This window comes from Scyliorhinus torazame, chromosome 16 (assembly GCF_047496885.1).
Source record: "Scyliorhinus torazame isolate Kashiwa2021f chromosome 16, sScyTor2.1, whole genome shotgun sequence".
Taxonomy (NCBI): domain Eukaryota; kingdom Metazoa; phylum Chordata; class Chondrichthyes; order Carcharhiniformes; family Scyliorhinidae; genus Scyliorhinus; species Scyliorhinus torazame.
Genome location: NC_092722.1, coordinates 6593464 through 6618123, shown reverse-complemented (window position 1 = coordinate 6618123; position 24660 = coordinate 6593464). Strand labels below are relative to the sequence as shown.

The 24660-nt window shown below is 47.7% G+C and overlaps 1 protein-coding gene across 5 annotated transcripts in view; it reads right to left on the bottom strand.

Moving 5' to 3' along the window:
* The window catches only part of casz1 (castor zinc finger 1), a 750295-nt gene extending 726964 nt beyond the window's left edge, over positions 1 to 23331 (bottom strand). For all 5 annotated transcript variants that reach the window (XM_072477862.1, XM_072477866.1, XM_072477864.1 and 2 more), the window contains exon 1: positions 23176 to 23331. The gene's annotated coding sequence lies outside the window, so the exon portion shown is untranslated. The remainder of the gene's footprint in view (positions 1 to 23175) is intronic.
* Between the last annotated feature and the right edge of the window lie 1329 nt (positions 23332 to 24660).

The window sequence follows — 24660 nt, the reverse complement described above, 5'->3', positions numbered from 1 at the left end:
TGCATCACCTCACACACACACACACTGCATCACCTCACACACACACACTGCATCACCTCACACACACACACACTGCATCACCTCACACACACACACACTGCATCACCTCACACACACTGCATCACCTCACACACACACACACTGCATCACCTCACACATACACACTGCATCACCTCACACACACACACACTGCATCACCTCACACACACACACACTGCATCACCTCACACACACACACACTGCATCACCTCACACACACACACACTGCATCACCTCTCACACACACACACTGCATCACCTCACGCACACACACACACCATCACCTCACACACACACACACTGCATCACCTCACACACACACACTGCATCACCTCACACACACACACACACCATCACCTCACACACACACACACTGCATCACCTCACACACACACTGCATCACCTCACACACACACACACTGCATCACCTCACACACACTGCATCACCTCACACACACACTGCATCACCTCACACACACACTGCATCACCTCACACACACACACTGCATCACCTCACACACACACACTGCATCACCTCACACACACACTGCATCACCTCACACACACTGCATCATCTCACACACACACACTGCATCACCTCACACACACACTGCATCACCTCACACACACACTGCATCACCTCACACACGCACACTGCATCACCTCACACACACACACTGCATCATCTCTCACACCTCACACACACTGCATCACCTCACACACACACTGCATCATCACACACACCTCACACATACTGCATCACCTCACACACACACACTGCATCATCACACACCTCACACACACTGCATCACCTCACACACACACACTGCATCACCTCACACACACACACTGCATCACCTCCCACACACACACACTGCATCATCTCACACACACACACTGCATCATCTCACACACACACACTGCATCACCTCACACACACACACTGCATCATCTCACACACACACACTGCATCACCTCACACACACACACACACTGCATCACCTCTCACACACACACTGCATCACCTCACACACACACACTGCATGACCTCACACACACACACTGCATCACCCCACACACACACACTGCATCACCTCACACACACACACTGCATCGTCTCTCACACCTCACACACACTGCATCACCTCACACACACACTGCATCATCACACACACCTCACACACACTGCATCACCTCACACACACACACTGCATCATCACACACACCTCACACACACTGCATCACCTCACACACACACACTGCATCACCTCACACACACACACGGCATCACCTCACACACACACACTGCATCACCTCACACACACACACTGCATCACCTCACACACACACACTGCATCATCTCACACACACACTGCATCATCTCACACACCTCAGACACACTGAATCACCTCACACACACACACTGCATCACCTCACACACACACACTGCATCATCTCACACACCTCACACACACACACTGCATCATCACACACACTACACCATCTCACACACACACTTCACAGACACACACACTGCATCTCACGCACGCACTTCTATACACACCCACTCACTGCAACATTTCACACACACACTACACGCACACCGCAGCCTCTCACACACACTGCACCATCACACACACACACACTGCACCATCACACAAACACTGCACCTTCACACACACTGCACCATCACACACACTGCACCATCACACACACACACTGCACCAACATACACTCACACACTGCACCATCACACACACTGCACCATCACACACACTGCACCATCACACACACACACACTGCACCATCACACAAACACTGCACCTTCACACAAACTGCACCATCACACACACACACACTGCATCATCTCACACACATATTACACCATCACACACACTACACCATCGCGCACACACACAAACTACACCTTCACATGCACACCACCATCACACACACACACTGCACCTTCACACACACACACACTGCACCTTCACACACACACACTACACCATTGCACACACACAAACTATACCTTCACACACAACACAATCACACACACACACACTGCATCATCACACACACCTCACACACACTGCATCACCTCACACACACACACTGCATCATCACACACCTCACACACACTGCATCACCTCACACACACACACTGCATCACCTCACACACACACACTGCATCACCTCCCACACACACACTGCATCACCTCACACACACACACTGCATCACCTCACACACACACACTGCATCACCTCACACACACACACTGCATCACCTCACACACACACACTGCATCACCTCACACACACACACTGCATCATCTCACACACACTCACTGCATCACCTCACACACACACACTGCATCACCTCACACACACACACTGCATCACCTCACACACACACACTGCATCACCTCACACACACACACTGCATCACCTCACACACACACACTGCATCATCTCTCACACCTCACACACACTGCATCACCTCACACACACACTGCATCATCACACACACCTCACACACACTGCATCACCTCACACACACACACTGCATCACCTCACACACACACACGGCATCACCTCACACACACACACTGCATCACCTCACACACACACACTGCATCACCTCACACACACACACTGCATCATCTCACACACACACTGCATCATCTCACACACCTCACACACACTGAATCACCTCACACACACACACTGCATCACCTCACACACACACACTGCATCATCTCACACACCTCACACACACACACTGCATCATCACACACACTACACCATCTCACACACACACTTCACAGACACACACACTGCATCTCACGCACGCACTTCTATACACACCCACTCACTGCAACATTTTACACACACACTACACGCACACCGCAGCCTCTCACACACACTGCACCATCACACACACACACTGCACCATCACACAAACACTGCACCTTCACACACACTGCACCATCACACACACTGCACCATCACACACACACACTGCACCATCACACACACACACTGCACCAACATACACTCACACACTGCACCATCACACACACTGCACCATCACACACACTGCACCATCACACACACTGCACCATCACACACACACACACGGCACCATCACACAAACACTGCACCTTCACACAAACTGCACCATCACACACACACACTGCATCATCTCACACACACACAACTATACGCACACCGCAGCCTCTCACACACACACTGCACCATCTCACACACACACAAACTACACCTTCACATGCACACCACCATCACACACACACACACTGCACCTTCACACACACACACACTGCACCTTCACACACACACACTACACCATTGCACACACACAAACTACACCTTCACACACAACACAATCACACACACACACACTGCACCATCACACACACACTGCACCATCACACACACACTGCACCATCACACACATTGCACCATCACACATACACTGCACCATCACACACACACTGCACCATCACACACACCCACACACACACTGCACCTTCACACACACACTGCACAATCACACACACACTGCACCATCACACACACACACACAGCACCATCACACACACACACACACTGCACCATCACACACATACACACACAATGCACCCTCACACACACACACACTACACCATCACACACACACACAGCACCATCACACACATACACACACTGCACCATCACACACACAATGCACCCTCACACACACACTGCACCATCACACACACACACAGCACCATCACACACACACACACACTGCACCATCACACACACACACAGCACCATCACACACACACACACACAGCACCATCACACACACACACACTGCACCATCACACACATTGCACCATCACACACACACTGCACCATCACACACACACTGCACCATCACACACACACTGCACCATCACACACATTGCACCATCACACACACACTGCACCATCACACACACACTGCACAATCACACACACACTGCACCATCACACACACCCAAACACACACTGCACCTTCACACACACACACTGCACCATCACACACACACACACAGCACCATCACACACACACTGCACCATCACACACATACACACACAATGCACCCTCACACACACACACACTGCACCCTCACACACACACACAGCACCATCACACACACACACTGCACCCTCACACACACACACAGCACCATCACACACACACACACAGCACCATTACACACACACACACTGCACCATCACACACACACACTGCACCAACATACACTCACACACACACCCACCCACACACACTACCCCATTATTCATGCCTTGATTCACATTGCACACATTTAGAGCGGATGATTTATCATAGAGGACCTCCCTATTGTCCGCATTTTGTCTATTTCAGACTAAAGATCATTTGGTGTATCTTTTCATTTTGTGAATGTTTCCTCGGAAATCGTCTCTTTGCCCCTCATGCTGTGGGTATAACGTCCTATTATCCAGTCAGTAAGGGGAACGTTGATGATCTAATCCCCTGTGCTAGACGATGAGCAGTCACTACGATTTGACCTATCACCTCCAGGTTGTCCGACATCGTTCTTTTCCTTCCGTCAGTTTATCTGAGTTCAGGGCCTCCCTGTGCGAAAACCTGTGAGATTTAAACTCAGGAATGAAGCCACGTGCGCTACAGGCCGCCCTTTTGCTCTGTGCAAAGCGACTCCAACCTTTCCTCAAAATGTTAATCACAGTTTCGGTGTAAAATTATCATTTGCTACAAACACCACAGATACATTTCCTTTGCGAGTGAACGTTGACTGGGTCCAGTCTGGTTTTTTTTGATGAGCAGATCAGAAACCGGCTCGAAGCTGCTAACCGCCTCCGTGAACAACAGACAATTCACAATGCAGAAACAGGCCACTCAGCCCGTCTAACCCCTGCTGGTATTTCTGCTCCACGCTTGCGTCCCTCCAATCTGCTTCAACTAATCCGTCAGCCTGACCTCCCATTCCTTTCCCCTTGCTGCATCTATCAAGCCTTCCCAATGTCATTCCTATTTACCACGTCTCTTTCTCGTGGGAATGATGTTCCACTCTCTGTGTGGGAAGAGGCTCCCCCAATTTCGGATCATATTTATTAGCGTCAATCTTATACTTAAGCTGCCAGTTCTGTTCTTTATCCAATTGGTGCCTTCCTTTTCCACTCTGTGTTGTCCAGTTCCATTCTCAGCTTCCCAGACAAGAAATTAGCCTTTTGTGTTGAACACAAGGGGAATTTTCGCCATGTATTCATACGGTTTCAGTAATATCTGCATTTGGCCTTTTGGAACATCTTCAAGTGCTTGGCCGTGTCCCATAAGCAACAACGTTCTCAATTGGTCTATTTTTGTTTGGTAGTGTTAGTGTTCAGAGGCATGAGAGAACCCACAACCTCATGGCCCATGGGTAGGAATGCCACCAAATGAACCAAGGTGACACAGTCAACAAGTCATCACTGCATCGGGGGTAATGTCACTCGACTAGCAATCCAGAGGCCCAGCCTAAAGCTCTGGGGACACAAGTTCAAACCCCACCACGGCACTGGCGGAATTTAAATTCAGCGATTAAAATCTGGAATTGAAAACCAGTCGCAGTTATCATAGAATTTACAGAATTTACAGTGCAGAAGGAGGCCATTCGGCCCATCGAGTCTGCACCGGCTCTTTGAAAGAGCACCCTACCCAAGCCCACACTCCCACCCCATCCCCATAACCCAGTAAACCCCACCCAACACTAAGGGCAATTTTGGACACTAAGGGCAATTTTAGCATGGCCAATCCACCTAACCTGCACATCTTTGGACTGTGGGAGGAAACCGGAGCACCCGGAGGAAACCCACGCACACACGGGGAGGATGTGCAGACTCCGCACAGACAGTGACCCAGTGGAGAATCGAACCTGGGACCCTGGAGCTGTGAAGCAATTGTGCTAACCACTATGCTACCATGCTGCCCTGGTTATGGTGACCATCACAACTATTATAGATTGTCATCAAAACCCATCTGCTTCACTTTAGGGAAGGAAATCTGTCGCCCTTACCCGGTCTGGCCTACATGTGACTCAAGGCCCGTCGCAATGTGCTTGACCCTTAACTGCACCTCGAAAAGACCGAGCGAGACACTCAGTTCGAGGGCAATTAGGAATGGGCCACTATCATAGAATTTACAGTGCAGAAGGAGGCCATTCAGCCCATCGAGTCTGCACCGGCTCTTGGAAAGAGCACCCTACCCAAGGTCAACACCTCCACCCTATCCCCATAACCCAGTAACCCCACCCAATACTAAGGCCAATTTTGGACACTAAGGGCAATTTATCATGGCCAATCCATCTAACCTGCACATCTTTGGACTGTGGGAGGAAACCGGAGCACCCGGAGGAAACCCACGCACACACTGGGAGGATGTGCAGACTCCGCACAGATAGTGACCCAAGCCGGAATCGAACCTGGGACCCTGGAGCTGTGAAGCAATTGTGCTATCCCCAATGCTACCGTGCTGCCACTAATGCTGACCTCGTCCGAAATGCCCACACCTCATGATAGGATACATTGGGAAAAAAAGGTGCAGTTCTGCTGTTTGTCATCCAGAATGTTCTATCTAGTTGCTTGGGTGAATGTTGTTTCTTTTTATAAATTTAGAGTACCCAATTATTTTTCTTTCCAATTAAGTGACCCGGGGCCGGGATCGAACCCAGATCGTCGGCACCGTGAGGCAGTAGTGTTAACCACTGCGCCACAACGCTGCCCCGCAATCCTATTTTATTCTGTGATTGACAACCATACATTCAGCTGAACAATCTCCTGGTCATAAGTTCCAGTTAGACACTGGCTGCTGACTCAGGTGAACTTCACCTGGATGGGTATGGGCACCGCATTGAGACATTTTTTTCAATGGATTATGTTCCTGGAAGATCCCCAAATAACCGATCTGAAAACTCCTGCCTTGTTGGTGCCCAGAGGTGCCAGCAACTAATTTACCCACTGGAACTCCAACGTTTGTCATATTCCTGTTTCATTGCTTTCTCTTGATCTTCTCCAATGTTTAGCTTCATGGCAAATTCCTTGCATCAGGAAATAGTGCCGCCGCACTCTCAGCACCAGCTGGGCCACGTCAGGGTTCGGCTCGGGCATGGTCAGTAATATTCGCCCACACAAGCGCCAGACAATGACCATCTCCTAACGAGCGACAACCTAAGGCTCCCAACATCAACATCCTGAGTGTCACCAATGACCAGAAACACATTTGGAATGGCCATTTAAAAGCCATGGTTACTACAACAGGTCAGAGGCTGGGTATCCTGCGGCAAATGGCCCATCCCCTGACTTCCCAAAGTCTCTCCACCACCTACAGGCACAAGTCAAGAGTGTGAAGGAATGCTCTCCACTTGCCGGGATGGTCAAAGCGGCAACAATGATCAGGAAGCTTAAAACCATTCCGGTTAAAGCAGTCTGCCTGGTTAGCACCCATCTAACCACCGTAACTATCCGTTCCCTCCACCATTGGCGCACCGTGACTCCAACATACACTCCAGCAAGTTGGAAGTACCTCCCAAAACTGTGACCTCCGTCACATGAGTGACTTGGACACATATTACCACCCGTTTATTGTCACCGGGTTACAGTCCTGTAGCAATTCAGGACGAAGGCACTCCCCACCTTTCCGAGGGACATTAGAGATGGGCAATAAACGCTGACCTTGCCAGCCATGCCCTCATTCTACAGAACGATTTTAAAAAAAAGACATCAAACATCCAATGACTTCATCCTGTCAAAGCCCACATCACATCAACAACATTTTGCAGATAAAATAGCTTCACAGGAGTGTCATCAAACTACATTTGCCATTGAACGAGGAGGTAATAGGGCAGGTGACCCAAACTCTCGACCAAAGAGGTAGGTTAAAAAAGAAGCAGTCTGCAGCGATGAATGATAGAAGCACAGAGGCCATATCTGGAGCAGCACAGAGATCGGGGAGGGCTGCAGGTCAGTGGGGGGGGGGGGGGGCTGCTACACAGATAATAAAACTCTCACGAATCACAGGTGCCTTTTATAAAACACGAACAAATTCCAATCGTCTGTAAATTACTTTTATTTTATTTTTTTAATATAAGGATGTTGGCAGAGTGCGGGCTTTGTTGGTATCAAGCTGAATTGCACATAAACTCCTGCAGGGACCCACCTTTGATAAATAATTCAAAACCGGCAAAGAATATAAAAATATCCACTGAACAACAAAATCTTTAACTTATACGGTGAACAAATGTCAGGGTGGAGAGGGCTACCTTCTCTTCAACAAATATTGGGGAATGATTCATAAACAGCCTGTGCAAGAAAAATAAACTGCATCGGTTAGTGCGATGTGTGTGAAGTATTATATATTAATCATAAATCTAGGTTAAAAATTAATTTAGATTCTCATTTCTTTGGAAGCCCTTTTCCCAATAAGTTTAAATCATGATACAGAAAAGCAGTTGAATCATAGTAGCATATAATATTAATTAAATTTAGCAAGTAAAATAGTATGTAATATACAGGGTGAAGTAAAAGACACATTACAGGATATCCAAATATTTATGATCCATAACTTTAACCCTCTAGGGCTTTCAGCAGTGTGCTTAGCAACATAAATAAAGGAATTAACATTCTCCATTTTCTTCAGGTTGAGCTACAATGTGCATGCTCGCGATCTGGGGTCTCCTTCTCACCAGCATCCTGTTTCCACACAATGTCTACTTGCATCAGATGCTGCAAAGGAATTGAAGCTCCCTCGGTCATCAAAGAGTTAACGTTGAGACCATAGAGCCCAGGACTAATTGATTTTCTAAGTCTTTTATTTTATTACAAATTCCCTACTTCATTTATTAAAAAGATCTGAAATGAGGCATTATTCTGTTTTCTAATTAAAATTTAATATTCAAATATTATTAAGGATGCTCAAAGATTGCTGAACCTTAGGCTGTAAAAGGAAATAAATGCAACTTTTTTGGGGGGTTGTACGTTGGTGTTGGAGAGTAATTAAAATATAGATCTGACGGGGACATGTTTTTGTTGCTTGAGAGCCGAGGAAATCCAATCTAGTTCTAGCTTGGCTCACCATGTCGGCACAAGCTGGATTATTGCTGGATTCCCAGGTACATCAAATACTTGGTCACTAGATTCCTTAACTTAAAGTTTTGGGTTTGACCCCCGGGACTACCTTTCGCCAAGACCTCCTGCCTTCGCTGAATGAACATCCGCCTGTCCCTATAGCACCATATGGACTGGCATTGAGAAATTATAGTATAAGTACAAAAAACAAAGAACAATACAGCACAGGAACAGGCCCTTCGGCCCTCCAAGTCTGTACCGGTCATGATACCAACCTTTGCCAAAACCCTCAGCACTTCCTAGTGTCATATCCCTCTATACCCGTCCCATGTGTTTGTCGAGATGCCTTTTGAACACCGTTAATGTATCTGCTTCCACAACCTCCCCTGGCAACATGTTCCAGGCACTCACCACCCTCTGTGTAAAAAACCTGCCTCGCACATCTCCTCTAAACTTTGACCCATGGACCTTAAATCTATGCCCCCTGGTGACTGACCCCTCCACCCTGGGAAAGAGTGCCTGCCCATCCACTCTATCCGTACATAGGAAATAGTAGCAGGAGGAGGCCATTCGGCCCTTCAAGCCTGGTCCACCATTCATTATGATCATGGCTGATCATCAAGTTCAATACTCTGATCCCCTCCCCTCCATATCCCTCGATCCCTTTAGCCCCAAGAGCTTTATCTAATTCCTTCTTGAAATTACACAACGTTTTCACCTCAACCACTTTCTGTGGGAGTGAATTCCACAGATTGACCACTCTCTCTGGGTGAAGAAATTTCTCCTCACCTCAGTCCTAAAAGGTTTACCCCTAATCCTCAAACTATGACCCCTAGTTCTGGACTCCCCCATAATCGGGAACATTCTTTCTGAATCTGCCCTGTCTAATCCTGTTAGAATTTTGTACGTTTCTATGAGATCCCCTCTCACTCTTCCAAACTCCAATGAATATAATCCTAACCGGCTTAGTCTCTCCTCATATGACAGTCCCGTCATCCCAGGAATCAGCCGGGTAAACCTTTGCTGCGCTCCCTCCATAGCAAGGACATCCTTCCTCAGATAAGGAGACCAAAATGAAATGAAATGAAAATCGCTTATTGTCACAAGTAGGCTTCAAATGAAGTTATTGTGAAAAGCCCCTAGTCGCCACATTCCGGGTCCGTTCGGGGAGGCTGGTACGGGAATTGAACCGTGCTGCTGGCCTGCCTTGGTCTGCTTTCAAAGCCAGCGATTTAGCCCACTGTGCTAAACCAGCCCCTAAACTGCACACAATACTCCAGCTGTGGCCTCACCAATGCCCGATACAATTGCAGTAAAACATCTCTATTCCTACACTCAAATCCTCTCGCTGTGAAGTCCAACATCCAATTTGCCTTCTTTACTGCCTGCTGTACCTGTGCGCGGACTCTCAGAAGCTGTGCGAACTATAATAATGTGCAGTCCATAGGAGGAAGAAAATCAAAAGTGGCACTATGGACCCATGGACCGCTGAGCTGAATATTCCGTGGGAAGACTTGCATTTAAATAGCACCTTTCTTGATCTTAAGTTGTCCCAAAGTGCTTGAAATGTCGGGAACACAGCAGCCAATTTACAAGATCTCACCAGCAGCAAGGTGATCATATTTGTTTGATTGTTGGCTGAGGGGGAAATATTGGCCAGCATACCAGGGAGAATTTCCCCAGTGCTCCTGCCAAATGGGATCTTTTATGTCCACCTGAGTGGACACATGAGGCCTCAATTGGACATCTCAGCCAAATAACAGCACCCCCATGAACACAGCGCTGTCCCAGTGGAGGGTCAGCCTGCACTTTGTGCCCAAGGCCCGGGAGTGGGACCCCTGATTCAAAAGCAAGTGTGCTGCCAACCAGGCCATTGTTTATACCTGTAGAGGAGGATGTATGGACATGGGATGGGCGCGATTCTCCACTCCCACGCCGGTTGGGAGAATCGCCTGGGCCGCCAAAATTTCCGGGGACGCCGGTCCGACGCCCTCCCGCGATTCTCCCAAGTGGCGGGAACGGGCCGATTGAGTTTTGCGTGCCGCAGGCCGGAGAATCGCTGGAGACACCGAAAATGGCGATTCTCCGGCACCCCTGCGATTCTGAGGCCCGGATGTGCCGAGCGGCCAGGCCAAAACAGCGGGTTCCCCCAGCGCCGTCCACACCTGGTCACTACAGTCGTGGGCGGTGCGTGAACCCTGGGGGGGGGGCGGCCTGTGGGGGGGCGATAGGGATCCTGCACCAGGCTTCACCTTGAATGTGGGGTGGCCCGCGATCGGTGCCCACCGATCGTCGGGCCGTCCTCTCTGAAGGAGGACCTCCTTCCTTCCGCGGCCCCGCAAGATCCGTCCCCCATCTTCTTGCGGGACGGATTTGGACCGGACGGCAACCACACATGCGCGGATGACGTCCGTTATGCGGCGCCGGCCGCGTCATCTATTCGGCGCCGCTTTTACGCGGGGGACAAGGCCTGGCGCGGGTAGATGACGCGGCCCCGATACTGGCCCATTGTCAGGGTCTGAATCGGTCAGGACCGGGGCCGTTCCGCGCCGTCGTGAACCTCGACGGCGTTCACGACGGTGCGGCCACTTCAGCGTGGGGGTGGAGAATCCCGCCCATGGACTCCCCAAATAAAGCCATTGCTGCAGCTGAGCCAAGCATGTCAGCTGCAAATACAGCCGCAATTAAAGAAGCTATCCCGAGGAAGCTCAAGCTTGGCTTTGCTTCAGATGGAGAGGTGCGTGTACCTTCAGCTGGTCACTGAGAAAACCAACTGCCAACCCTACACCAGACATTTACACCAAACTCAGGTACAATCAGCCCCGTCACGCCAGCACTGCTTATGTCAGGGACACACCCAGGACGTGGTAATTATTTGTAATTCCAAGAAAACGTTTACAATTCTGTGTCGGCCGACCAGCAGGGAATTTCAGCTTGCGCACTATCTAGTAAATATAATTCATGTTGCAAGGGCTGCAGATATGAAATGGGGTAACTTCTCCAATAAGACAGTGGTCCAATCCGGACATGAAGTTACACAGTGTTAGTATTCGGGAATTCTTTATAAACTGGTATATCCGGAGCTGTTACATGTAATCAGTCGGAATTGTCTATTATAACTAGTATTATAGAATGATACAGCACAGCAGGACAACATTTAGTCCAACATTCCTGTCCTGGCATTTTGAAAGAATATCCAATTAGTTCCATTCCCCTGACCTCTCACCATAGCCCTGTATTATTTTCCCATCAAGTATTTGGCTAATGCCCCTTCTAATTTACGATTGAATCTCCCTGCACCCTTTTCAGCTGTGCCTCAGTGTCTCAGCTCCTAACGTACGTGACAGAAAAGTTCCCCCTCGTTCCCGTCTCACTCTCTTTTGCCAATTATCTCAAATTTGTGTTGCCACTGGAAACAGTTTCTCTGTCAAAACTCTTCATGATTTTTGCTCACTTTTATGAAATTGCCCTTTAACCTTCGGCACTCTAGGTAGGACAAACCTGAGGAATAAAAAGTCAAGCTGCAACATTACCGTCTGCGTAAAGAGCTGTGTGGATCTCAGTTACAAACGGTTTCATCAGGTCGATCCTTGGCAAGCTGTTTGTACCAGGATTGATTGTTGTTGGGGCCTGGTTCTATCTTTATGCATTCACAGTGAACTGATAGCGCTTACTATTTAAGCCCACGGCTAAAGGTAACACATTCATCCTCCCCTGGATGTACAGCATGGTCTCCACTGCACTTTGTACCCTGAATTTACACCAGTGAAAAGCTTCAGTGATTAGCAAACCAAAGCTGAAAAACCCAACCACTTACTATCTGAACCCATTCCGTTCCCCTGAAGGCTCTTCAAAAATGCACAAAGGCACAGTTCACCCACTCTTGTCTCCTGATACAGTGGGTGCCGTAGAATTTTGAACCATTACAATAGGACAGTGACGATCTCAGTTCCACAGTGATTTATAAACCTTTTCACTCCAGTTAACGGCCACTTCCTCACAAAACACATGTGTTGATTGTTCTGCTGACTTGTATGAATTGGTTATCTGCGTCTGACCTTCTGCTAATATGAGGGGACCAGATTTGGAAAGTTACCAAACTGTTGGAAGGCGCCCATGGCAGAGGCCCTGGTGACTTGTCCGCCTTTCTCACCTTCCTGGCTCACCTTGATTCCGCTGCATTGCCGGGCTGAGATTGGGAATGTGTCAGTTGTGGAAACCACAGCTTATGTCAGCGTTCCACCTACAGCCACCCATTTTCATCAACTTCCATTAATTGCACAAACTTGCAACATTACTAAATTACAAAACTTGCTTCTTTCAAAAGTCCAATTTACCCACTAACATTTCAACGACACCAAAACCTGCTGGAAGCATTAGGTTAATTGCACGCTCTAAGCGAAGGAAAGGCTCAGGTACAGAAACCTCAAAACAAATTCACTGCCTAGGTGTAAGCAATGCAAAGGGCATTACCCTCTTTACCAACAGCCAGATCCAAGTTTCAGAATGCTCGGTGCTTACTTCCTCGAACAATCTAATCGTAAGAGGACACAAACTGCTGAATGATTGTTACATTTTAGATTCCATTGGGATGCTATCAGCTTCCTGGGAAGCAGGGGCCCTTAATAGTAGAAGATGGTTTGGACATACCTACAGTGCATGCAGAGGACCGAGTTCACCCAGTTAATGAATAAACAGTTTCAAATATTCACTTAGAACAAGGAACAACAGAAATGTTTAAGCAATACAACAGGTATCAGCATTGAATGGAACAACCCTCAGCAAATTGAGTGAAAGGAAACCATACTTTAAATTGGACATCTTTTTCTTTTATACCTTATTTGTTCTTCCGTTGATTAAAGAAGGCAGGTGGAATTTATCTTCAGTTTTGTTAGCGGTGTATTTACAGCATTGGAAGATTCATTAACTTGTAGTTAAGATATGCCTGCTACGTTAAAAGTTGAATTTATGGTTTTGTGGCAAAGCAGCTGCTGGTGTATCCCACCGTGTGATATCAGAGTGATTAAGTCTCAGCACAGGCATTGTCAGATAAATGGAGTACGTTTACGCATTTGCTGTCCTATGTGCTGGAGAGGAGGGTGTAGCCTCGACTGTCAATCCTATCGCAAAAACTGCCACCATCACACTGCCCGACAAATAGAAATTATTTTTAGAAATTAGTATAAAGTTTCACCCGTGTTTGCTCAATTTTAAACTTGAGCTAAGAATTTCACGGGCATTTAGTGTCGTATGGGTCAGCCTGGACTCATTCACTCACTGGGACCGACGAAAACCTCCTCTTATACATGGACTTTGGGCCCAATTAAAACCGTCTTAGTCAAATATATAAATCTAACTTCACGGGCATATTTCTTTGAAAATTCTGTTGGGCTTGTAGCAAGCCATTGTTTGAAAGTTGTTTTGACGATAACTCAATTAGTATTTGTCATAAAGATTTTCTTGCCAGGTCTGAAATGCTCTGAATAGACATGACTATGAGCAGAATGGACCTTTGATGGGCTGTCAAACAATCCCAATTTGACCACATTTGTGCAAAGGAAGGAAGGATGAAAGATGGAATAGTAAATTGTGGGCAGCACGGTAGCATTGTGGATAGCACAATTGCTTCACAGCTCCAGGGTCCCAGGTTCGATTCCGGCTTGGGTCACTGTCTGTGCGGAGTCTGCACATCCTCCCTGTGTGTGCGTGGGTTTCCTCCGGGTGCTCCGGTTTCCTCCCACAGTCCAAAGATGTGCAGGTTAGGTGGATTGGCCATGATAAATTCCCCTTAGTGTCCAAAATTGCCCTTAGTGTTGGGTTGGGTTATGGGGATAGGGTGGAGGTGTGGACCTTGGGTTGGGTGCTCTTTCCAAGAGCCGGGGCAGACTCGATGGGCCGAATGGCCTCCTTCTGCACTGTAAATTCTATGACCTATGATCTAAAGGGTTTGAGATGTCAAGGTCCTATTGATAATAATCCCTTTTTATGGAGGTTATAAATGAAAGACAGCCTTTAGAAAGTTACATACTTATAATCAATATCAAAATGTTGTTGTGCACTAAGGTTTCTTTCTGATCTCACTGATCTGTTGCTGGTCTTTGTCGTCACTGAAGTGTGATCGCTCTGGGATATTCCAGCCCCAATCACAACAGCAAAATTTCATTCCATGTTGGGAAGGATTCAACAGCAGGAATTTCCACTTTGCACTTTAATTTCTTTGCAGCTCATTGAGATCTGGTACAAACAAGACTTTGGAAGATAATCCCAAATCTTTGCAATCCCTGCTCGCAAAGATATGGAACAATTTCAATCTCATTTTAATTGAAAGAGGAACGCAACAGCCAGTTTACCGACACAGTGACACAGGTTTTCAGAGTAATTGAGGTTCTTTGAGGAATCGTGGAGGGAGGGACATAGGATGCGACATCAGAACAGGAGCTATTCAGACCAGCCTTTTCCAACAATCCATTAGATCATGGCTGTTCTCTATCTTCACCCCACCTTCTCACTTTGGACCCATAACTCTTAATTTCCTCGCCTACTAAAAATCTAACAATCTCAGTTTTGAAGTTTGAAATTCACCTAGTTTCAGTTTCTGTGGTGTTACAGATTTCCACTACTTGTATTCAATATTATTTTTCCAACTAAAAAAACCCACTGTACACCATTGTTGATTATTTGTGGGCCCACAGGACACACTATCTCTTTTGTAAACTGCCTGGTTTCTGAATTTAACCTTCGAGCCTGCTGCTTGCTGTAACGTTGGTGTGGCGTGTTTTTGACATTTTGATGGGGGTCAACAGAGCTCCCTCATCGATAACATTGAGATTCAGATGTGATGTACATCTAAAATGGTTTTCTACCTTTTGTTCCTGCTAAGCCACTTGCCAAATCCTTCCTCCCAACACCCCCTCCCGCTCACCCCCAAGGCTCCATCACCACCCCCTGCTCTACCTTTTAGCAGTTGAGGTAGCATGCTGTTATTGGCAATCTCAACAGTCATAGCACAAACTGGCTGCAGAAGGATTTGGGGTGGGGAGGGGTGGTGGTGGGGGGGGGAGGGGTGGGTGGGGGGGGTGGGGGGGGGGGGAATCACTGAAATACATTTTAACAAATAAGGAAAAGCCCGAAGAAGTGTTGTGAATTATGTGTGAAGGAAAAGTGGCGGAATTAGAACGACGTCTCGGTTAGAACACTAAGGTGTATCACATCACCTCAGAGAGCATTTGATGTTGACTTGTTGGCAGCGCCAGGTCAGGAAAAAAAAACCATGTGTGTGTGTCTTTTGAAGTGAAGCTTTACCTACAGAATGTAATGAGGGAGGAGCAAAGTGGGGGGGGGGGGTGACCCTGAGAGAGTAGGACGTAACGCGGTTTAAACAGACAGTATTCTTCATTTTAAAAAATTTAATAACTGTCAGAGCGCTGAACAGAGAGGGGTGAGTAACTGCTGGACAACAGACAGCTAGCAGCTGCTCATTCAACCGCATTACCAGTCAATTTATAAGTTTTTGTATAGTTAAATAATACATTTACGAGATAGGTATAACATGGAATTAATATACCAGGAAGAGCAGAAACTGGAGTTGAAGTGTTTGCAATACAGAAAAACAGGGATGCTCAAGGGAATTCGGGAACACTGGTGTAGTACATTGCATGCTTGGCACTGGAATGAGTATTTTGTTTCACAAGTGAGCAACGTAGCCCTTTCTCGTGACTGAAATAAAATCCAGATTCCACATGCATGTATTTGTACGTCGAATGCTCTTATTTATTTTTAAGCAGAGGAGGGGAAAAGCCTGCGTGAGTGATCGAATTACGATACTGAGTAATATTGGATAGTAGGTGGAGTGACTTATTTCTAGTTGTTCTGTGAGAATATCATTTTCTTACGGAAATTTGTAAAGTGTAAGATGATCAAACTGGTGTCCATGATGTGAAATCCACATGCCCAGAACAAATCTAACACAGGACAGTGATAAACTAGAACAGTCCAGAAAAGGCAGCCTTGTTAACTTCTTTTCCCAATCATGTGACAATATTTACGCATATACAATGGAACCTTTTTATAGTAAAACATAGTTGAAAGCACACGTCACCATAAAAGAATACAAGATCAGGATCTTTGCTGCATTTGGGAGTTATTGACCATCACCAACTGGCATCTCAATGAGTGGATAAAGTAATGCACTAGGGTCCATGCTCAACATTCAGCTCAATGCAGAAAAGGTACATTGGACATGTTGTGGTGCCCAGCTATTTCATCCAATCATTAGCTGACCATTACAAACCAGGAAGGCCCCAGCTTCAACTCTACAGTCTTTACTCAGTTAGCTGTTCCCAGCTGAGGTCATGGCAGGGTCACGACAATTGGCCTCAGCATCTTTGGCCCTCAAAACCAGTGTTCCGTCTCCCGCCTGGTGTTTCGCCGAAAGGCATAGGTGAGGAGGACAGGTGTGAAGTGAGGGCAGAATCCCAATTTTGATTGTGATGCCCTGGCGGCTGAATACCTCAGCAACTTCCATGACTAAGAGTGACACGGGAAGTGTGATCACTTGGGTTGGACACCGAAGGGTGTCTAAAGTCAAAGCTTTTAGCAGAGTGGTTAAGGCGAAACTATCAACCACAGAATCAGGAAATACTGTCATCCTGATACTGACTGAAAGAATAGTTCCAAAACCATTCACCTCCTTCCCTGCCTCTTTGTGAATCTGGATTAAAGCTGACTGTATATTTTGTCAAAATAGACTGAAACTGGGTGCTTTCCTATAGTTTAGCTGGAATGAACATATTTTTTAAATTATGCAGTTAAAAAATGAGTGCAAAAACAGATTAGGCACTTTATGACTAGAGGCATTGGTTTCCAACATGGTTATAACAAATGTTCCAACAGATTTTATGATGGAATAAAAGACTGCACATTGCACTTTAATGTTATTAAAATCCCCTATCTCCATTCTAACTATTACTCCATAGATAAATGATTAAAGCAGTTAAAACTTTTTTCAATTCATTTTCATCTGATTAAATTGCAAATGTCACCAAAACAAAAATCACCTCGGCACGAGAGGATTTGACTATCCAATGGGGTGTCAAGGAAATCGAACTTATCTGTGGGTGCAAATGCTGGTTTGCAAATTTCATATTTTTCATCATTTGAATTGGACATTGTAAACACACAAATATGTACATCCACAGATGGCGATTTAACCTTTAATGTTTAGAAATTTCTGGTCACCTCACTAACCTTGTTGACGCGCACAATACTTGCCACCATGGCATGCTGCTAACACACAGGGTGGATTCACTTCCACTAAGTTTGCTGCTGGCCACAATTCTTCCACAAATTATTTCAGAGGGGGAATTTAGAGCACAGCTTCTTAATAATTCTGCTTCTCCTTAATAATCTTTCTATTAAATATTATAAAGCAAAATCCCATTGCCCCTTGCAGATTAAATAATAGCATGTCAGCGTTCAACTTCGTCACTTTAAAGGATAACTAGGGCACTATTTCACAGCAGGTGAATTGGGACATTAGTTGTTTTTTTGTTATCTAATAAGAACTTCACTTTCTCCTCTATATAACAGATACTATTGCGTGAAATGACCCATTGAACTGTCCTTGGTCATCTGAAAGAGTGTAATATTAATCTCACAACAGAGATTTCTTTCACTTTACCACGCTTTATTTTTTTCCATTAATTGTTTCAGATTCTTCGGTTGCTTTTTATTTTTAACTAAGATATTACACAGAGTGAATTTATTTTTTTGAGTACAGTTTTCTTTTGTTTGTAGCATTTCAGAATAAGATAAATGCAAAGCTGGTGTAGGTGTTTAAAAATAGAGAGGGTTAAGTAGACATTGGGATCATTTGGATTTGTCCAACGTGAAAGAGTTCATAATAACACAAATAAAACAGCTGACAACAGCTACAGAAATAAAACCACCCAGAGAGAAACAGAGAGAAGGTTGATGTCAAGAAGAAACCTCAGGAGGTTTTGATGAAGTAGATGTGAAGTTTTGACCCTGCTTTCCTTGCCTCCTCAACATAATCTTGGATTGACTGACAGCTGTCAATCAATCAAAACAATCCCCACCCACCACCCCCACCCTGTGCTTTGATCAGGAAACAAAATCTCCTGCCGAAATAATCAGCCTGCCTCCTGTGTTGAAGCTTCTGTCCTGATAGTCTCACCTTGAGCAATGGCAGGATTACCCTGTAATACTAGCAACGCTGGCTAATTCATTTAATACGTATTAAGCACGATAATTAGTTCTAAAGGGGCAAATGGTCACTTTCCAAGTGCATGTGCCCCCCCCCCCCCCCCCCCACCACCACCACCACACACACACACACCCTCCCAAAGGTATTTGGGACACGCCGTGGAAACAGCACTGACCAAGGGCAACAGGGGGCAATCTCAACTTTTCCTCTGATGAGGGGTGTTAACTGTATCTGACAGTCTGACCATGTACAGGCCACACGGTCCCATTTACAGGAACAACATACGAGATTTTATTTTGTCTGTTGCAAACAGAATGAAAGAACGAACAATGAAGTTTTGTGTAACTATGTAAATCATAAGGTTGGTGCACCCAGCGCGAGCAACCCAGTTTTGATTTGAAGCTGATTGCATCGAAGGTTGCAATGTCCTTTTTCTCTCCCCCAACAATTGACTGTCATCTGTAAGTCAAAACGCGAGGAGTTTACATTAACTAGCCATTACGCTAAGGTGCTCCAGTAGATTCTGAGTGTTGACGGTCAGGAAATAATATCACAATATCAATACCACAGCCAGAACAATTGGAGATTAATAATTACACAAACTTAAAGCAGGTGGAACAATCTCCTCTTGTTGACTTTGATATTATTCTAGAAAAGGCCAGGGTTATGCTGCAGATTTTCTGAATCATCCAATTCCACCCTAATTTTTATTTTGCACCTTGGACGTGGTAACTTTTAAAATTATTGACTTCTAATTATGCGAAGCTGCCATTATGGGGGACAAATACATTGCGATTCTGACTAATCTACACTGCAATTTGGAATGGCCGATAAGCGGGAGCATTAAAGGACGAGGGGAGGCGGGGGGGGGGGGGGGGATAACATCTATTTTTGCCACACTTACTGTGCTCAACCCTCAGCAGTGACTGAACCATAAAATTCTGTTGAATAAATGTCAGCCGTTTTGCACAATTGTAACTTCTGCGCTGTAGCTTGCAATATCATTGTCAGGGTAGTAGGGAACATTGCGGGATATCTCAATTAAAATTAACAGGTCAAAATTAGACTTGCGTCCTATTTACACATGGCCCTGTTCATAAATAGAAATAAAGCGATCAAAACCACCGAACGTAGGAAGATTTAGTTTTAAACTTAAGTTCCACCCCCCCCCCCCCCGCCCCCCACCCCCGGCAAAGTGTTTTCTGTTTTCTTTCGAAACATTCTTTGTCAGCCGGTTAATGTTTTAAATTGTGACACAGGAGAAAAAAAACCAGCAAGATGACATTGACTGTGCTCGAAGAGGGAGTGGGGAGGAGGGGAGGGGGGGGGGGGGGGGGGAGGAAAGGTCATTAATTACTTATGTGAGCTATTTCTTGAAAAAGACAATAAACCTCCATGGTCGCCATGGATATGACATATTTGGTGGGAAAACAACATAATCATTAAGCAATGAAGCGAGATGGCAGAAGAATGTGCAAGCCTTTAAGGTTGTGTGTGTGTTAGAGGCTCGTCAAATTTGGCGTTCTAAATTCGATCAGTTTATGTATCCATGGAAACCCGGGCAGATTATCATCAGTAGAATTAAAAATGATAAATTAAACAAGGCACCGAGGGGAGGAGGGCGACGTTCGCTTGTAACTTGATTACAAAGTTGCTCTTAAACAATGTCAATTTCCAGCGGTTGGAGGTTAAACTTTGAGAACTAATGTCAATTTCAAGTGCCCCCCCCCAGTTAAAAAAAGCAACTTGCTGCCCTGACTCCCCATTACCCCCCCACCCTCCCCCTAACAAGGGGGTACAACCTTACTTGGACACTAAAAGGTAATTCAGTTTAAACTGGATTCATCGATCTGTAGAAGGTGAGGGGTTTGGGGAGGGAGTCATTTTTTTTCTGGATTGCCACAGGTCAAACATTTTTTCCTTGCTGGGCAGCTTGTAAAAATCTCCTTTCTCCCTCTCCCTCCGCAAGCTCCAAACTCCACATTTGATTGATCGCTCCGGCACCTGTTATAATGGGAGGAAAGTTGACCCCCCTCCCTCCCTCCCTCCTCCCCCCCCCCCCCCCCAAATAAAAGGATGATTTTCGATTTTCTGTTGAAAAGGTGCCCATTCCACCCCCACCCCCCCTTGCCGTCCCAGGCGAACTGCAAATCACACTGCACATTCTGAAAATGCCTTTGTAAAGAAAAAAAGACCTTGTTTTCTGTCGTATTGCAAGAACCCAGATAATCTTAACAGTCGACAGTAAATGAGGGCTTTCGATCGCTGCGATCGTTGGCACGGAACTTTGTATCGAAGTATATTTGCCGGTCATAAAATCTCCAGCAATCTTCCCTGGGATCAGAGGAGAGTAGTGTACTTTCCCATTGCTCAAACTCTGGCTGAGGGTGGGAGGGAGGCAGGGGGGCTCTCTGATCGTATAGGTGTTCCCTTCATTTTCTCTCTATCTAACCCTCCATAACCAACTGACTGCTCGATCAGGCTTTACACATCACACACTCTCTCTCAACTTAGACAGGGCGAAATATTCTCCCAGCCACATTTTAGAAACTTTGGTCCTTTAAAGTCTCCCCCCTCCGTCCTCACACGCACTTAACACAACAGATGACAATATTTGAGACAAGATCATAAATTAAACTCACCCCCTCCCCGTAAACACACACAGAGTCTACAAACCAAACCTAATACAACTCCGGAGCTGGCTATGTGTGAAATGAGCAGGAAAATCGCACGGTTTCTGTTTTTTTTTTACATTCGTTGTAAAAGATCGCAATAAACTCCGGGGAGGAGGGTGAAGAGAAACATCACATCCGCATCACTCCTGTCATTTACAAGGTTTTAATAATTTGGGAAGTAAGGATGGAGGAAGGGAGGGAGAGAGAGAGAGAGAGCTCCACGTAGATAATATTAAACTCAAGCCGGGGGTGAGCGATCGAAAGAATGCCCAGTACAGACAGACAGACAGGCAGATATCACACAAATAGACAGAAAGCCAAGATCAAATTAAAGTCACAGCAATTAGGAGCGGGCAGCGCTGTCCTCCGCTCCCTCGCAGCCCCCAAGTTTGAGCCTTCACTTCAGTGAGTGGGAGAATAGTGAAAGGTGCGAGCCGGCCACATTATCTCCTCCACAAAAAATAATAATAAGCAACACGGATTTAACTTGAGCTAATTGATTGATCAGCACACACACACACAGACACAGAGTCACACACAGACAGACACACACAGAGACACAGAGAGAGTCACACACAGACACACAGACAGAGAGAGACAGAGACAGACACACACAGAGAGACACACAGAGACACACAGACAGACAGAGACAGAGACAGACACACACAGAGACACACACAGAGAGACACACAGAGACACACAGAGACACACAGACAGAGAGAGACAGAGACAGACACACACAGAGACACACACACACAGACACGCACAGAGATACACACAGACAGACGCACACAGAGACACACACATAGACAGAGACACAGAGAAAGAGAGACACACACACAGACAGAGATACAGAGACACACACAGAGACACAGCCAGAGACAGGGATACACAGATACACACACACACACACAGACAGAGACACAGGGACACGGAATGACAAGATCACATGAAACTGGCAGCAACAGTGAGGCACACTCCTGTCCCTGTGTCAAACCTGCTGCTATTGTCACTCTCTCCCCAAACAATTGAGTGAGTGGGGGTGTTGGAGGGAGGGAGGGAGGGGAGATCTGAGATCGTTACCTGCACTTGGGCTGCTTTCGGTGACTTTTCTCTCTGTGTTAGGATGGTTGGGGTTTTTTTGGGAGCATGCGCGCTGAACTTGCTCGGGTTTTTTTTCCGTATTATTGAATTTTGTCCATTTCTCCAAGTGGGGCGGCGCAGCCGGCAAGAGGCGGCCTGGATCAGCGGAGCGGAGCGGAGCGGAGCGCCCGCCAGGGGAACCCCCCCTCCAGCCCCGCCCACACCCGCCCATTGGATACTGACTGCCCGACGCCATGGAGATCGAACACTGAGACAGCGGCGGGGGCGGGGCCACCGCGCCAGGAACTCCCGCGCCCAGCTGCCGCCTTCCAAACAGAGTAAAGCAACCTGAGTTTGCCCCAGTGTGTGAGCAGCCCGGGGCTGGGCAAGGGGGCTGGGCAAGGGGGCCGGGCAAGGGGGACTGGGCAAGGGGGCTGGGCAAGGGGGCTGGGCAAGGGGGACTGGGCAAGGGGGACTGGGCAAGGGGGACTGGGCAAGGGGGCTGGGCAAGGGGGACTGGGCAAGGGGGACTGGGCAAGGGGGCTGGACAAGGGGGACTGGGCAAGGGGGACTGGGCAAGGGGGCTGGACAAGGGGGACTGGGCAAGGGGGACTGGGCAAGGAGGCTGGGCAAGGGGGACTGGATAAGGGGGCTGGGCAAGGGGGCTGGGCAAGGGGGACTGGGCAAGGGGGCTGGGCAAGGGGGGCTGAGCAAGGAGGCTGGGCAAGGAGGCTGGGCAAGGGGGACAGGGCAAGGGGGGGCTCGGCAAGGGGGGCTGGGCAAGGGGGACTGGGCAAGGAGGCTGGGCAAGGGGGACTGGGCAAGGAGGCTGGGCAAGGGGGACTGGGCAAGGGGGGGCTGGGAAAAGGAGCTGGGCAAGGGGGCTGGGCAAGGAGGCTGGACAAGGGGGCATGGCAAGGGGGCTGGGCAAGGGGAGCTGGGCAAAGGGGGTTGGGCAAGGGGGACTGGGCAAGGGGGCCTGGCAAGGAGGCTGGGCAAGTGGGCCGGGGGCTGGGCAAGGGGGCTGGACAAGGAGGCTGGGCAAGGGGGGCTGGGCAAATGGGCTGGGCAAGGGGGGCGGTGCAAGGGGGCTAGGCAAGGGGGACTGGGCAAGGGGGCTGGGCAAGGGGCTGGGAAAGGGGGCCGGGCAAGGAGGCTGGGCAAGGGGCTGGGAAAGGGGGCTGGGCAAGGGGGCTGGACAAGGGGGCCTGGCAAGGGGGCTGGGCAAGGGGGGCGGGGCAAGCGGGCTGGGCAAGGGGCTGGGAAAGGTGGCCAGGGGCTGGGCAAGGGGGCTGGACAAGAGGGCCTGGCAAGGGGGCTGGGCAAGGGGAGCTGGGCAAGGGGGCCTGGCAATGGGGCTGGGCAAGGGGGGCTGGGCAAGGGGGGGCCGGGCATGGGGGCCGGGCAAGGGGGCTGGCAAGGGGGCTGGGCAAGTGGGGTTGGCAAGGGGGCTGGACAAGGGGGCTGGGCAAGGGGGCCTGGCAA